The sequence below is a fragment of the Hermetia illucens genome, chromosome 2 (assembly GCF_905115235.1).
Source record: "Hermetia illucens chromosome 2, iHerIll2.2.curated.20191125, whole genome shotgun sequence".
Lineage (NCBI taxonomy): Eukaryota > Metazoa > Arthropoda > Insecta > Diptera > Stratiomyidae > Hermetia > Hermetia illucens.
The window spans coordinates 71,250,398-71,268,098 of record NC_051850.1 but is presented as its reverse complement, the minus strand read 5'-3'; the positions used below and the strand labels follow the sequence as shown (position 1 = coordinate 71,268,098).

General features: G+C 37.5%; 1 protein-coding gene across 16 annotated transcripts in view; it reads left to right on the top strand.

Annotated features, from left to right (window-relative positions):
• LOC119648834 (CUGBP Elav-like family member 4) overlaps nt 1–9,486 on the top strand; it is a 666,752-nt gene extending 657,266 nt beyond the window's left edge. For all 16 annotated transcript variants that reach the window (XR_005249062.1, XM_038050698.1, XM_038050701.1 and 13 more), the window contains one exon: nt 417–9,486. The gene's annotated coding sequence lies outside the window, so the exon portion shown is untranslated. The remainder of the gene's footprint in view (nt 1–416) is intronic.
• Nucleotides 9,487–17,701: the final 8,215 nt, after the last annotated feature.

The window sequence follows — 17,701 nt, the reverse complement described above, 5'->3', positions numbered from 1 at the left end:
TGCTAAATGCATATTCTTAACGGGCTACGTACAAGTAGGATAGTTCTACAAATATACTCACACAAGAAGCAGACAAAACCTTTCATACCTGAAGCGCCCAGCTTCCGGTTTCCCGACTTGTTTATGGTTAGTGAATGGCAGACATGACAAAGAGAAGAAGTCAATCTCTACCAAATTTCTATTGGTGAAGTAAACCTTATTGAAAGCGGGGTTATTTGGTATCCAGCGCTCTTCTTTCTAAATAAAGAAAATAAAATATTTACTTTGGTGGAGATAGAGATTCTTCGTTTAGGTCAAAATTACCAACTGTATCAAATGAAGCTTCTCTAAGCTGGAATATAATCATGAACAAAACATATTTAATTTCTCGCAACTTAGTATGACTCAATTTTCAAAATGTTTACATTTTCTTGCAGATGTTTCCACCTGTGACCCATTGAATAAATCGGATTTTCACTTAAGTATTGGAATTGAGCGCTAATTAACCCGTAAAGAATCAACTGATCAAATTTTATGATTACGGGAAGTGTTAAAAAAGTACCGACATCCCATTACACACAGCCCTGCGTATTCGTATATTATATACTTTGGCGGCATTGGTAGTTTCCATACAAACAGCCATAACGAACAATTAGTACTATAAAAGTCAACCTTCGGCAACGGGGTAATATTTCTGGCATAAAATTTCGGTTAAATAATTACCACATTAACACAATCAGTGCCCACCTTTGAGTATACTAGTTAAATATAATTTACATTTTAATACCTATTGTAAACAGCAGGATTGAAATCAATAAAATATTTATAGGAAAAATGATGGTGTAAAAACATTTAAACGTTTATAATTAAATCATAAACATAAGTTACTTATACAATAAATTTATTATTAAATATACATACAACAATTATACATATTTTACTAATTATGAAACTATTGATCACCACCAATAAGTTAAGGAAAATGTCATTTGTAATTTACTTTTAAAGCAGAGGTATATTTTAAACACAAATTGCTTTATATACTGATATCTTCGAAATATATTTCTGAAAAACGTATTTATTATTAGAAAAATAATGTACAAACGTAAATTTTACAGCTAAGCCAAATATTACACAATATATAAATTTTTAAATAACGGAATTCTACTAGAAACATATTTTGTAAAAATATAAATTAAACGACTAAAGTTTACAATCGTAAAATAATCTAGGAGAATTAGTCGCGTTATTAAGAGAATGAAAAACCAACAAATAAATTAACAATACAATATTATATATACCTACATATAAGGGTAATGCAAATTTAGCAAATTGCGTGTTTTAACACGTAAAAACGATATTGATTGCAGAATTGGCAATAAAACTTTCCTGCAGTAAAAGATTTGATTATATCCTATTTGATTGCTTGATTTCTGTTCATGAATGGTTTTATCATAAGAACATATGTCAATTTATCCAAATAACTGGTGAAACTATTCAACCATCGACCTTAGTGGTAATAGAAAACATTTGACTTCTAAACCTCCAGTAGTTATTGAGTACTATCATTTCCGCAAAAGAAAAAATGATTGTTACATCCATAGCCGATTAGCAAACGGAAAAAAAATAGTTCCAGTTACCGAAATAAAATAAAGTTAAATCTGATCTATTATATTCCACGAATGGGCTGTGATTTAATTGTAAACATATAGATCTTAGAACGAAGAAACCAATTAAATACAATTTCGTCTACAGCGGCATCTGCTCTTTAACATTTTGAATTTGTTTTTAACTTTGTTTCTGTTGTTCTTTATATTAATGAAAACTTTAAACAGCATGCTAACATCTTACAGGATCCCTTTCTAATAAATTGGGAATAGTGTTGCCAATTCTTGCCTTTTTATGAATAACCTATTGAAAAGGAAATCCTATACCATAACAAATAGCCCATAGCATCCCACGTTGAAATATAATTGTTGAAACTAAAATGGGAAACTTAAACTTAGGGTGCGTTCTTACTGGAAACTCAACCAAGGGAATCAATTGATTTACATCGATATATAGACTTACTTATGCAGGTTAGTCATACACTTTAGAAAGTCGTTCACCAATGAAACGATAATTTATTAATGTTAACCATAGTGGGCGATAGATATACATAATCACATTGAGTGTCAACATAATGATTGCCCACAAAAATAATTGAGTTTTGCTTTCAACTTGAATATATATGTTACCTAGCTCATTGTGAATAAATACGTCCATCATATTAATTTAAGTTTGTTTATTTTTCAAATTCTGAATTCTTATTTTACATTTTTGAGTCAATATTCTGGGTTCAAAAATTTTCTTTTACAGATATATTTTGCAATCTAATAGAAACGTAACAATTTCAAGTTCTGTCGATTTATATTCTTAACTATAGTAATTGCATATTGAAAACACCTGATATGAACGTTGCCTTGTTCGTTTATGCTGTATCTTGTTGGGTTTCTAATTTCATTCTTCTTCTTTTTCTTTACCTGTTCACAAGCGGGGTCGGCTCTTCGTGATTGATTGCACCATTTTAATCTCTCATTTGTCTGATATGGATCAAATCACTATCCAGCGTATCAAGCCACCTTTGTTTCAGTCGGCCTTGTGGTGGCTTATCGTCCACTTGATGTTCAAAACCATCTTAGCGAGTAAATTCTCCTTAGTAAATTATCCATGCCATCGAGGACGCCTCTCTCCCAATTTTTTCACGATCGGTGCAACCCTATATCGATCGGATGTGGTCAAAGCGTGCCAGGCCACTAGTGCAGGGCAGGATCTTCGTCTCCATTACTTCCAACTTCGTTGCCAACTAACAATTATGAAGTTCAAATATTTCTATAAAATTTGTTTCCTCTTGGCCTTAGATCTGTGTTGATTTAATTTTGCTAAATAAATTAACAGAGGTGAGTAACAAAATAACTACAGAACTTCATTATTACATTCATAAAAAATATAACATTAATAACAATTTCTTCACCCTTTTCTTCCTTGGGAAATTTTCCAAAAATAATCATAAGAAGTTAGCTGAATCAAGCCAGAAAGCAAATGTTATGTATCTTTAACAAACAGTTTTGGAAATGCTTCATAAGATCTAGAAACATGAAAATGAAATACCTTTTACCATCTATTCTATTCATCTATTTATGCTATCCACTGTTATTTGCTGCTAGTTGAAAAGCCTGATAGTCTACAAATTCCGTTTTCATTCAAATTTTCTCTGACTTTGAGCAAGTAAATGGAAGGGAAAACCTAATTCTTATTGGATCTGGAGAAATGGAACATCTTAGTACGCAGGGTGTGCGACATTTGCCAGATGTTATCCTAGAATGTGTGCCTGATGTAAAAAATCACGACGAATTGAAAACTCTGTGTCTATTTTAATAGCTTACAAAAATCTTGAGTGGTGTCTCAAAAGGCTGTTATAAGCGTGTCAAAATCAAATCAGTTGCATTAAGAAATCTATAATAGTTGTAAGGGTTCACAACTTACACTAACATAAATCTTACTATCGTAAATTTTACATATGATCAACCCGTTGGCCTGTTTTTCTCCAAATTTCCATCATAAACGTTTGTTTGTTTCCATTTGCAAAGCAGGTTATACGAAGTAGAAGTCATAGGAACGAAGCCGCCTGAGCAAAATTTGATTATTTTGTTGAGGATGTCGCAAGTCAGATTGAAGGTAATTAACTTTTTGTCAGTTAACCTTGCTGCAACAGACCGATTTACTCGCATTTGAATTGTCTCATGATCCGCCTGCTTGAGAATTCTTTAAGTTAACTCTCGTTAATAAGTTTAACTTATATTTCATATTTTCAACAAATGTTCCTCTAATAATAGCGACACTATTATTATTTGATAGTTAGGTAATCTTTTCTTGTTAGTATTATTTATGCCTATTGCTGCAAAGTTCCTTAATTCCTTCTCAGGGGACGAACATTTATAGCAATTTTTTGACAAATCTTTTTCTTTTGGAAATAATCAACCTACAATCCCTAATAAAAATTGAAAATGAAATGAAAATATAATTTGAATGTGATACATACCTTTTCATTGAAAATAAGGGGTTCGCCGCTTCGCCGCTCTGAACGAGGTCTAAGGCAACCATGATATTTGTTTGTCAAGAAGAAGTTCGCTTAGCAGAAATATGCTAGATTATTTTGTATAGATTAATTATTCGTTGTGACCTTTGAATTTTTAAATAATTTAATACTTGTTTCTGCGGGAATTGCTTGAAAAATAATAAATATAGGTATAATAAAATTTTGACGCTTGGAAACTACTGAACAGAAATCAAAACCCCGCTGTATATATATATTTCGTAAATACTTTCAAAATATAATGTTTTTCAAAGTTTAACCGTGAAAATGAAAGTCAGGTGAAATTAGAAAAATGAAAAGAAAAGTTGATTAATATACAATTTGTTAAATTTAGTACTTACTATCCAAAAGATTTATTTTTATGTACCTCAAATTTAAATTTTCATCTTAATTACAGAGATGAGTGCCCTATAAATTAACAAGCCCTTTAGATAATCCGATATAATCAAATCAGATATTGTTAAAAGGAATAAAAAATAACAAATTTAGTTTAAGATATATTGAAATTATCCACAATTGTTAAATGTTTTTGAGTTTACGGGATACAAACAGGATATTCATTTATAACAATTATGAGTTCAATTTATTGTAGCAATTTAATATGTTATGAACAAGAAATGTCAGGCAATTGAAGCCACTTGAGCGAATTCAACTTTTTGAGCATTGCTGCTTTCTTTTTGTAAATCGATTAGATATCATCAGCTAATTTTGAAAAGAAGCAAGAAAGATTTTAACCGTATGTACATACAACATATTCAATATGCCTAAAAGAAGGCAATAAGAAATCTATGAAATGACGAATCCTAGATAAATGAAGTTTTGTAATAATATACATGCTTTTTATATATAATACAATAATTTCAAAAGAGTTCTGAAAAAAATTAAAAAGTATTACATACACCTATGATGGATAAACATAAAACAAATCGAAACGCCTTCTGGAATACACGATTAACTACAACAAAATATATATATGCATATTCATTTAAATTCTTTGCATGTACTCTTAAATAAAATTTGTTATTAAAGTCTATGCAAAAGGAAACTATAAATATTGGACACAGGGTATTTCACGCGATTATAATTGAAATTATCTTACCTACATTTGCTTTGCAATAAAATAAAATTCAATTATTATGTTTTCCATAAATATTTAAAATAAATTTACTATTCTGCTGTTTTTCTATCAAGGTTAAGTATGTCTGGTTTATAAAGATGTACTGCCACGAAATGAGTTCTGTAAAGACTCGTCCCAGAAAAATTTTGACTTGTAGGTAAAATAAGAATAACACAAACGCTATGTCAATGGAATACATCAGTAAACCGCAAAGGAAGGGAAAATGAATCAATTTATTTTGGCGAAAATATATTCAAATTCGTCCCTATAAAGAGACAATTGACTCGAAAACAGAATAAACAAAATTGTACTGCCAATGTTTTACGCCATCCTAATATTGCATATGGGTAGGGAAGTTATCGATGGTAGGTTCGAAGAATCCAATCGAATATTTTTTTTATGTTATTATTTGGGTCTTGATTTTTTTTTCAATTGACCAATTTGATAATTGATTGTATTTGTTTTTACGGTCACAATTGGATTAGTGGTGGGAAGCACATCTCCGTTTGTAGTTATCTGAAACCAAAACGGTTTCTTATTTTGTATACTTGCCTCTATCATCCGAACTACGATAATAATTTTAGCATAAAATGGTGGAGTTGTAAAATTGAGTGAATTTCCCATTGAAGATCCAGAATAAAAATAAGAAATTATTAATTAGAAAACATAATCGTGGTTCGGACTATGGATGTGTAGAATATTGTGTAAAAATTTCAGCCAGTTCGGTGGAACAAAGTTGTAGTTAAGCTTCCCACCATTTCAAAAAAGGTTTTGAGAAAAACATGTTTAAAGATTTCGTTTTGTATTCACACAACATGATTTGTGCTCTTGCATTTGCTATAACTTATTAAATGTTTTATATTTCCGTCTGAAAGATGCAATACACTCGCAACTCGTACATTCAATATATATAAAAATGAAAAAATCGATTTCTGGAAGCCGTCAGATAGGAAAGCCCCCTTAACATAGCGTATACCTAAAATCACTTTAAAATTTTAAATCAATTTTTTAGAAACAGGCCAAATAAATAAAAGGAATATACCAAAATTAAAAACGGGTCCGATTGCCGGAAACTGGATGCTTCAGTTATAAAGGTTTTGTGTTTATGCTGTGTAGAGAACTTTCTATGCATATTTTTTCTATACATAGCCAAAAAATTAAAATATTCCTTCATTTATTTCCAAACTCTACTATATATTTATGTACATATTAAAGGCTTATATATTATGCAATGCTTGCCTACTAAAGTATACTGATGCGTAAATGTACGCGTGTAAATTGATTTTAAGCAACTGATTATATCCGACTTACCAGTTGGGCAAAAGCATATACATATAAATATCTCCATAAATTGGGTACCATGGAATCTTGCGCCACCGATTATTATTATTACACAAATAACTAAGAAAGGAAAACTAAGATGTTCCCCGCGGAATTCGTTCGTTCGCTTTATTTTGGCACTGATATATTGATATATTATGTTTATCTCAGATGATATACACATCGCAAAGTGCAATAAATTCTCATGAAATATAAAATTTTGACCTTCTAGAACTTTGTTAATAATAGTTTAATTTCATTTAAACTTTGCATAATGATGTCTTCTATTATTACTTATACTGATGCCAAATTCTGTACTCAGTTTGAACTTGAAGGGGTATGCTATTATTAACTTTATTTGAGCATATATCGAAACGGAATATATTTTCGTTTCAGATCTAGATTCCTTAAAGATAAACACGGGGGGGGGGGGATTTTTCCAGGTTTACAAGTCGAATAGGTCTGGTTTTTAGACCTGTTTCGGTTTTTGGGGTATATATTGTGAAGCAAAATGAAACCACTCATTGCATGTAAAGGGTTTCACACACCAGCACAAATCGAAAAAAAGTTCCTTAAAATCCTTTCCTTCATCAAGTTTACTATCGAGTCCCAACCAGGCTTTCATACTTTATAAGGCAAGGAAAAATAATGACGATACCGCACAGTAACATCAGGTTGAAAAATATAAGCCGCTCAATACTTCAACATCCTACCAGTAGTCTCATTTTTGATAATGTAAATACTTCTGTATTATGTGGAAATGATTGAACGGTTTTTCTTTTTTACTAGTATTTTATTTGAGACAATATTTACCGAAATTTCGGGAACTACCTGTTCCCGTTTTTAGTGGTTTACGGTTTATGCGTTTTCTCCCGAAGAACAAAAACAGGCAGTTTTTATCAAATTGGAAAAATTTCAAACGAAAGCAAAAAAGGAAATGGTAATCCTTTTTCTCGTTAGTGCTTTGAGAGGCACTAAAATAAACTATTAAACCTCACGTGAAAAATTTTTTTTTGTTCTTAGACTTTTGGAATTTTGGTTTAGATATTACATGCATGCAAAAAACTTTATCCTCTTGAAAATTACTGATGTAATCCAAGAAGTTATTGTAGTCTTAATATGACAGATTTCCTGTGTAGAAATTTAATTTATTTACTCCGTGGTAAGTTGAGCTGAGACTTGGTGGGGTGAAGTGGCTCACTGTGACTTTTTGAGCCGCAGTTTTCACTGGTGACGCAATTGTGGTTGACTATAGCTAAAAACTGGTTGCACGTTTTCAATGAAGTTTGCGCTGGTGTTTACTTTGTATTACTTTGTATTATGTTAATGAATTTGATAGGCAGCATTTTAATGCTGATTTTAATCAGGCGTAACGAAGAACGGATATTACAGCAAAGTTTCAAGTAGCTCACTTAAGTAGACTATTATCTGCAAAGCAAATGTATTTAGGATCACTTAAAGTAAAATTATAAACAAATGAACATGTTTATTGTATATCTACGAAATTTGAAAGCGAAACAATAAGCGTAGAAGCAACTAGAAGAGTAAGACTTAATCAAGAAGTAAATAAATATTTCACTGAGAGGTAGTATTCATGATATTATGAACTATGGACTCCTACCACTGAGAAGTACGTTATTGTATGAGCATTAACGGAATAAAGTTTAGCTTTGGGAGAAACTCTCAAAACCATTATTTGGTTCGTTTATATTTTCTTATATTATAAGAGTGAGTATTTTAGAGCAGCTCTACATTGGACTATAAATCAAGTTTTAAAAAATATTACCTGACATGATTGGGATGGTTTTATAACTTCATAAATATTTGATAGCATCTACAATATTATACTCGAACTAATATTTATATATTTATTTAATATTGTGATTGAATATTACATAAACTTTATGCATTGCGTCATTTCTGCCAAAATGAACGAATTATCAAAGTAAATATGCAATACAGATGAAAAACTTTGAATTTGGATAGTCTAATATATTAAAATATAGCATATATTTTGAAGTGTGAAAACTTTAATTTAGTTCACAAATCAAAAAGAGAATGCGAAATCAAAATTTCACTCACACATTAAAGGCGAAAAGTATCCAAATTATATTAACTAAGTAAGACTAAGGGTAAATAACATTTCCACCGATTATATAAAACAATACACAGCACTACTTTTGCTAGTATTAGAAATATATCAATTTTGGGCTACCATGCAGTTACCATTTAAGCAGTAAAAACGATATGGCTAGAAAGCGAATTTATATTAACATGTTTGGAAAAAATATACAGATTCGTTCTATTTTTTTTTCATTTTAGATATTTTAATGAAACGTACCAGAAAATGATCTGCTTTTAAGCAAACAATAGGGAATATAACATTAGAATGATCTATATAAATATAAGAAATATAAAATCTCAAATCTACTTTTAATAGATATGAAAAGCGAATAGAACAATTATTTTTAAAGTTGAAAAAAAAAGTATTTATAAAAATTTAATATATATTTATTTGAAATAAACAAATTGAAATTTACAAAAAATTGAACAAACTATTTAATACGAAACATAAAGGTTTTTAGCAAGTAACCAAAAACCTAAACTAAAAACAATTGAAAATTATATATAAGCTTAAATATTTTGTCATACATACATGCGTACACTGTTATTAGTTCTAGAATGACAACCACGAATAGTGTTACGAAAATTATTCCGTTCTATATATTTTTACAGCAGAAGAATATTTCTGAACACGCCATAGACGTAAAAGTAATAACAGAACTGACATTCAAATAGTATATGATGGTTAGGTATTATGATTATAAGATACCGATTACTAACGACCTATAAATTTTAGTTAGCAGTGAATCCAACATTTGAACCGTACTAATGAAACTGTTATCAATAAAAGTAAAACAATTAAGTTATTGTACACAAATGGTTTTGTCTTTGTATCACCAAAAAGCATTATATTTGAACATTATACAAACAAAAGTTCACTGAAATTATCATTAAACGAAAACAACTTGCAAAACTGAAACTGAACATGAGTTAACAATGATGTCGAACGAGTAACTTACGCATTTATCGGCATTCAGGATGCCGTATCCTGAATGCGGCAACTATGTTGCGCGTCCAAACTAAGATTACTTTCTCGCCTTCTCAAAGTTCAGTTTTTTTATATGAAAACTATCAATGTATATGTGTTTTATCATTGCTAATCAATGAACATCCGAAAAATGGTCTTGTCTTACGTAGTAATGAAATATCACTGACGCATCTAAGGTAACCGTTCAGGCAAGGATGACGGTATTCCTGATGTATATAGCGTCATATTCAAACTGCACTGCAAACTGAACCAAAGCCGACATCAACAACCGATAACCCAATAAACAATCAGGTCAGTATCGACTCTTCACCCAAGGTCAAATACGGAGTGGCAGAAACTATGATAGTTTGCAAAAAAGATCAAAGAATGTCAGATAGGTACATTCTTGTCACCTACAAACACATGAGGAATCACCAAGAAAAAAGGCACGGGGAAACTTAATAAAACAATTCCAGCTGGCAAGAATTCACAGACCAGATTCAAATTCAAATGAAAATAATGGATGTTGTTCTAGAAATAGGTTAAACCCCCACATTCCACAACACTCAGCTTATCAACATAATTTGCGCTCATTACAAAATCATTACAATGGACAGAAGCCACCCGCACAATGCACCATACTCAAAGAACATGTCACCGACCTTCACCATGTACCACGAAATGTGCCAACCAGATGCGAACAGGTAATCGACCCGCACCATCAATTTTGCTTGCAGATAATATAGAGAACAAAATGCTTAGGCTACTTTTCTGCCAAGACAAGTCTGGCTCCACCGAATAAGTTGGCAATTATAAAATGCGAAGCGCACGAGAAGAGGTTGCGAAACAACCCGAAATATCTTCAGTATTCTGCGGGTATATGGAAGAGACACGAAAGGATAAAATTGGTTTACCCAAATATTATCTACCACATCATCATCATCATCGACGGCGCAACAACCGGTATCCGGTCTAGGCCTGCCTTAATAAGGAACTCCAAACATCCCGGTTTTGCGCCGAGGTCCACCAATTCGATATCCCCGCTCCATCTTAGGCAGGGTCTGCCTCGTCTTCTTTTTCTACCATAGATATTGCACTTATAGACTCTCCGGGTGGGATCATCCTTACCCATACAGATTAAGTGACCCGCCCACCGTAACCTATTGAGCCGGATTTTATCCACAAACTGACGGTCATGGTATCGCTCATAGATTTCATCGTTTAGTAGGCTATGGAATCGTCCATCCTCATGTAGGGGGCAAACAATTCTTCGGAGGATTCTTCTCTCGAACGCGGCCAAGAGTTCGCAATTTTTCTTGCTAAGAACCCAAGTCTCCGAGGAATACATAAGGACTGGCAAAATCATTGTCTTGTACAGTAAGAGCTTTGACCCTATGGTGAGACGTTTCGAGCGGAACAGTTTTTGTAAGCTTAAATAGGCACTGTTGGCTGACAACAACCGTGCGCGGATTTCCTCATCATAGCTGTTATCGGTTGTGATTTTCGACCCTAGATAGGAGAAATTATCAACAGTCTCAAAGTTGTAGTCTCCTATCTTTATTCTTCCGTTTGATCAGTGCGATTTGATGTTGTTGGTTGGTTTTCGGTGCTGACGTTGCCACCATATATTTTGTTTTGCCTTCATTGATGTGCAGCCCAAAATCTCACGCCGCCTGCTCGATCTGGATGAAGGCAGTTTGTACGTCTGGGTGATTCTTCTCATGATGTCGATTTCGACAGTGCGGTTAAAGAGGACGCATGATGGAGCATCCCCTTGTCGCAGATCGTTGTTTATGTCTAATGGTCTTGACAGTGTTCCTGCTGCTTTTATCTTGCATCGCACATTAGTCAGGGTCAGCCTAGTCAGTCTTATCAATTTCATGGGAATACCGAATCCTCTCATGGCCGTGTACAGTTTTACCCTGGCTATGCTATCATAGGCGGCTTTAAAGTCAATGAATAGATGGTGCAACTGTTGTCCATATTCCAACAGTTTTTCCCTCGCTTGCCGCAGAGAGAAAATCTAATCTGTTGCTGATTTGCCTACCAATGATGTTCGCCTCCATATTTAACCAATTTGACTGTAATTCCATCGACTCCTCGCCACTTATGATTTTTTAGGCGATGAATTGCACGGACTGTTTCTCCTATACTTGGCGGTGGCAGTATTTGTCCGTCGTCTTCAGCAGGCGGGACCTGCAACACGCCGATGTTGTGGTTGTTCAGTAGTTCATCAAAGTACTGAACCAATCGTTCCAATATGCACATTCTGTCGAAAATCAGATTTCTCTCTTTGTCTCGGCAGGATGAGCATCGAGGTGTACAAGGCTTCATCTGGCTGACTTGTTGGTAAAACTTCCACGCCTGGTGCGGTTGCTCCCTGTACTTTTCTAGTTCACAGAGTTGTTGGTTCTCCCAGGCTTCCTTTTCCGTCTGTGAAGTCGCTTCTCCGCTCGACGGAGTTCGTGATAAGTCTCTGCGCGTACCCGCGTTCTTTGAGAATGCAACATTACTCGGTATGCAGCATTCTTTCGTTCCGTTGCTAGCTTACATTGTGGTTGTGAAGGTCATTTGTTGATGCTTCATCTCCAGGTCCTTTGTTGACTGCAGTTATTACGACATCCATTTCCCTCTTGTAGGTGTCGCGGAGGGCTCGCGAGCTCGGAGCACCATACCGACGAGATGCCGTCGTCAAGGAATTCAGCGCTACAACTAAGATACGAAGTATCTTCAATGCATCCGCGAAAACTGCATCTCTCAAATCCTTGAATGACTTATTGAAGGTAGAACCGAGTATACAAGATTTTATTACCGCACTGCTCTTATGATGGCCGACGTACCCTGTCGTGTTAACAACAGATGTTGCTAAAATGGATCGGCAAATACGACTACGAGGCAAGGACATAGACTTGCAAAGAATGGTGTGGCAATCGAACGAAGATGTAATTCGTTATTTTCAGTTGAAGACGATTACATTTGGCCCAACTCGCACTCCCTTCCAAGCCAGGGATTTCTATGTCGACAATCTGATGGCTGGAGAGCACACCGTCGAATAAGCGAAGAAACCCGACACAGAATTCACCCAACTGCTTGCAATGGTTGGATTCGGTCTTCACAAATGAAACTCGTAGAGAAGTCTTGGAAGCCATACCAGAACATTTAACCACTCAGTTTCAATCAGGAAGACAGAATACACTCGGGATTAAATGGGATCTGAAAAGAGACATATTTATTTGCACCGTTGATGCGAAGACAATATTGATGGGCATACTGGCCAAAGGAACAGTGGCATCAACGATCGCATCCTTCTCAAGTTAAAGGTCTTTATTCAGAAGCTTTGGCTTTAGAGACTGAACTTCCCGCCAGTGATGGCACAATAATGGCAGTAATACCTGACGGACCTCAATAATGTGCGGGTTATTGAGGTACCAAGATGAATTCGGGCCACCGACAAGGAACGAATTTTGTAAAACATAGATGACGACAATTGCTGCCGTCATATAAGTACATTCGGATTCTTGGACGCAGCCCAAAGTTAGACTACTGACGGCCAAACTAAGATGACACCACTGGCTGTACAAATCATACCGCGGCTGGTAGTGCGTTATTGCTGGCCAATCTGATGAATCAAGTTAAGGTTCCAGGTAACAATTGGCCAGTACGGCGTCCATTAAAATAACGCACACTCAATCGAAAGACCCAAAGCACCCCACTTGCGAATATGCTGAAGGAAGCTTATCTGTACACTTCAGAAACGCTAAACAAGGAAAAGGCATAATCTTCGTCAAATCGTATTGGTAAGAGAGAGATCGGTGAGCTTTTGCTATTCTGGTACTACGGCGTGCTCACCCATATAGCAAAAAGTTGTTTCACGTATTCACTTATACATAAGCAAAAATTTGTCGATCTCACCAATACATTGGCAAGTCCGGGTGGTATGTCAAACACAACTGATCGGATTTTCGTTACATCTCGCTCATGTCCAAGGGCAAAACAATTTGAAATCGTGCGTACTCGCACTGATTTCCCCCTTGAGGGGCAAGGGGGAGTGTGGTAGCTGTCCAGCACAGTTAGATACTAGACAGCTACCACTCCGAGTCAATTCAATTTCTGAGATTACGACAAAGGAGGGAAATTCTGAGAAAGATCAGCATTCTTTGGAGTCAAAAATGAAATCTGTCAGTAGATAAATGGTTTTTCATCAAAGATTAAACAATATTAAGCCCGGTAAAACATAAAAAGCTCATGTTAAAAGCAACTCAAACGTTAAATATGAGGCTGCTACCATTATCACTAGAAACTGATCATCAATCGATTGCAGCAACCCAAAGCAACTATGACCAGCAAGAAATCACGATTCTAGGCTACTTGTCAATATATGGTATGACCTACACGACTATGATCTTGTACAAGCATCCGCAATTCCAGAACGATGAAAATCTGATTCTTATACCCGAGATTAAAGGCGTTATACCCGGATTAAACTATGACAAACAATTGTGCTTCCGAATTACCTGGGGAGTACTTGACAATAGCTTGGCGTTAAATGCTACAAGTTGTATGATTCAACTACGTGCAATTTGTAACATTAAAATCCATCCGAATTGCCTCGTCGTTATCTTCACAAACACCATGGAATGCAGTGCTACGGTAGGTAAGTAGCTTGATTTGATTAGTAGTAGATTACTTGAATGAAAAAATGGAAGGTGAATATGATGAACTCGGTAACACAACATCCAGTCTGGTTCCCACTAGCAACAGTGTCGGCGAGTAGACGCCACTGGTAAATATTGGAAGCGATCCATTTAAGAAGAGCAGTAAAGTAATGCGATCCCCGACAGCAAAGCCTGAAAATGCTCACAAAATTAACCAACGCGCCCCGGTGAAGGATGCGACTAGTGAGCCGAGGGGATAAATAAGCTATGGACGATGATAAAAAACATAATGTCCATCACGCAATTAAAGACCAAGTGCGTGCTATTAGAACTGCGTAACTTGAAGTACGAGAAGGACTAAAAGAAAGCAGTGAAGGTAAGAAACAGGGAGAAACTACAGCACTGCAGTCAACGCCTAGAGTGCTCCCATTTAGGGGCAGCCCCTTCACTATTAAAGATGCACAACGTATACTGGGCACAAAGGAAACTCCGGAGCCCCGTAAAAGACTGAGAGAGTCTAATAGGAAAGCGGAATCTCCTCGACGCAAAATGAAGAAGATGCCTCCACGGCAAATTCACGAAAGACTACCAGACCCTACGTCGAAAGACGGTAACTGCAATCAAGGTTCCACTTGGACTAAGGTGGAAAAGAAGGAAAAGCTGCAGAAGAGAAGCCAGCCCAATGCGCTAATAATAACAAAAACAAGTGAGCTTACTTATGCTGATATTCTGCCCAAGGTCAAAACAAACTGACCCCCTAGCTGGCATAATACTTGCATCCTAGGTAGTAGCCTCGAGAAAGTTTCTCGGTGAAGAGCGAACTGCTAATGACCGATATACGCCGGTACACACTGGGAGTCCCCGGAGCCGTCGACAACTCCTTGTCGACGTCGATGGGGTGATGTGAGCCTAGCTCTGCCAAGGTGGTAGTTGTGGCGTGTATCAGCAGCCAGCCCCTTCGGGACCCTGATTCTGACTATTGCGGCCCACTCCCTTGCACACGATGCGCTGGTAAACAACTCAAATGGAGAATAAAAACAAACGAAACGAGGAGATAGTGGAAATGGAGAGTGAGCAGGCTGCGTTTATTCGCAGCACGAAAATGCGCCGTTCGCCCCAGCGCCCAGCGAAGGACATAACAAGGGCTGAAATACCCGACGAGACATCGGGACGCGCACACAGAGATAAAGACTCGCAAAATGATGCGGTACCTGCAACGCAGATAGGCCCCCGGACCATACCACCCAGTACTATAATTGCGGAAAGAGGCACAGTGGAAATTGCCGAAACTAATCAAATGGTTTCAAATATAAGCGGGAGGACTGTCGACTACTCTGACGCAAGCTGAAGAGAAAAGGCTTATTAAAGCATGCACGGCAGTTGTGAAGCACATGGGATCTGCGACGTTCCTCCAGAAAAACGTCGGCAAGGGGGTGAAAAACGGGCTAATGGAACTGGAGGAACTCCTGGACAGGATTTTGTACTATAGGCGAACATGGAAAGTAAGACAAAATCCGCAGAAACAACCGCGCTTCCCGATGAGAACACCACGAGTACCAAACGGATCGCTGACAGACCATTACAGAGCGAACTTGGTAAAAAACGAAAGGAGGAAAGGACATCTGAAGGAGACTTCACTCAGGTACTCTCCAGGGCACAGAAGAAGAAGACGAAGAGGAACAAAAAACAACAACACGTCGTGCCATCAGAAAAACCTCTGCCTAAAACTAAGACGGACACGAAGGACGGAGCACTAAAAGAAAAGGTGGGGAGACAAAGGAGGACTAGACCGCCAGCTTTGCTTATTAAGCCGACGGAAGGTAAGAGTTTTCCGGAAGCCCTCACCGAAATCCGTTACAAGATTAAACCCGAAGATAACGGAAGAAAAGTGTCTTCCATTCGTAAAACGAAGGGTGTTGGAGTCTTAGTCGAACTAGACCCGAAGACTATAAATAAAGTCACGTTCTGTGAAGCAGTCAAGGGGTTCTGGGAGAAAAAGCTTTGGTTTCTAGCCTGGAACTCACGTGTTCTTTGGAAATCCAAGACCTTGACTCTCTCACGGAAAAGAACAAGGTAGAAGAGGCCATCAAACGCGAATGCCCGGATTGGTATCACCTCCGCGAAGTCCCGAGGCCAAAAACTCGCTGTGGTGGAAGTTGCCGAGCAAACCGCGAGGAAGCTTCTAAAGAGCGGGAAAATAAAAATTGGTTGGGTATTGTGTAGGATGCGAATCCGGGCCGCCCCAACCAAATGTTACAGATGTAAATGGGGTCAGGCAGGCCATAAAGCGAACACCTGCAATGAAAACGAAAGCTGTGTCCTATGCAGGGACCGTGGCGCGACTGATGAGAGCGTTGCGCACACTGCGGAATCCAGTGTCCAGTTTTCAGAGCAGAACTGGAAAGATCTAGGAGACAGTCAACATGATTCGCATTCTGCAAATCAATATGCACCGGAGTGCAACCGCTCACGAGTTGCTAGCGCAGTCCGCTGTGGGAACCAAAGCTGATTTAGTACTCATCAGTGAGCAGTACTAAAACAAGAGCCCAGTTTCATGGCACCCAGACATATCAGGTACCGCTGCCATCTGGGTTCGGGACGGCACCCTCCTTAGGGTTCTTGCTCAAGGCCGAGGGGACGGCTTTGTCTGAATTCGGTGTTCAGAGATAACCTTTTTTAGTGTCTATCTTACGCCGAATGAGACGATGCCGGACTTTCGTCGGAGGCTTGATGCTTTGGAGGACGCTATCTTAGGCACGGATGGGCGGATCTTGATCGGGGGTGACTTCAATGCTAGGGCACTTGAATGGGGCATGCCTCACACAGATTCCAGAGGGAAAGGAATTCTGGAAATGGCGGCGAGAACAGGACTGGTAGTTCTAAACACTGGATCCACCCTAACGTTTCGGCGCCCGGACTGCGAGGGAAGAATTCCAGACATAACCTTCGCGTCGGATTCACTGGTGTCGTTGGTGGACGGGTGGCGAATTCTGGAAGACTTCTCGGCAAGTGACCACCAATACATTGCTTTCGTAATGGTGGACACAAACTCTCGGTGTACGCCACCCCGGTGATCTTTCTGTGCATGGAACGTCTCGAAAGTGAACACCGGGAGGTTGGTCGAAACTCTGGGGACAGGTGGGGCCATGCTGGAGGGTACTCCTGGGGGCGGTGGCGCCGCAGCTGTGGAAATCGTAGAGCTCCGGAAGGAATGTCACAGGCTCCGCCGCCTAACACAACGTCTAGGCGACCGGGAGGAGGCATCAAATGATGGAGTACAAATCAGCCAAAAGGAGACTCCGCAGCGCAATAAACAAGAGCAAAGCTCGCTGCTGACAAGATCTGGCCGACAAGGTGAATGGGGATCCGTGGGGACTCGGTTACAAACTGGCAACCCGAAAGAT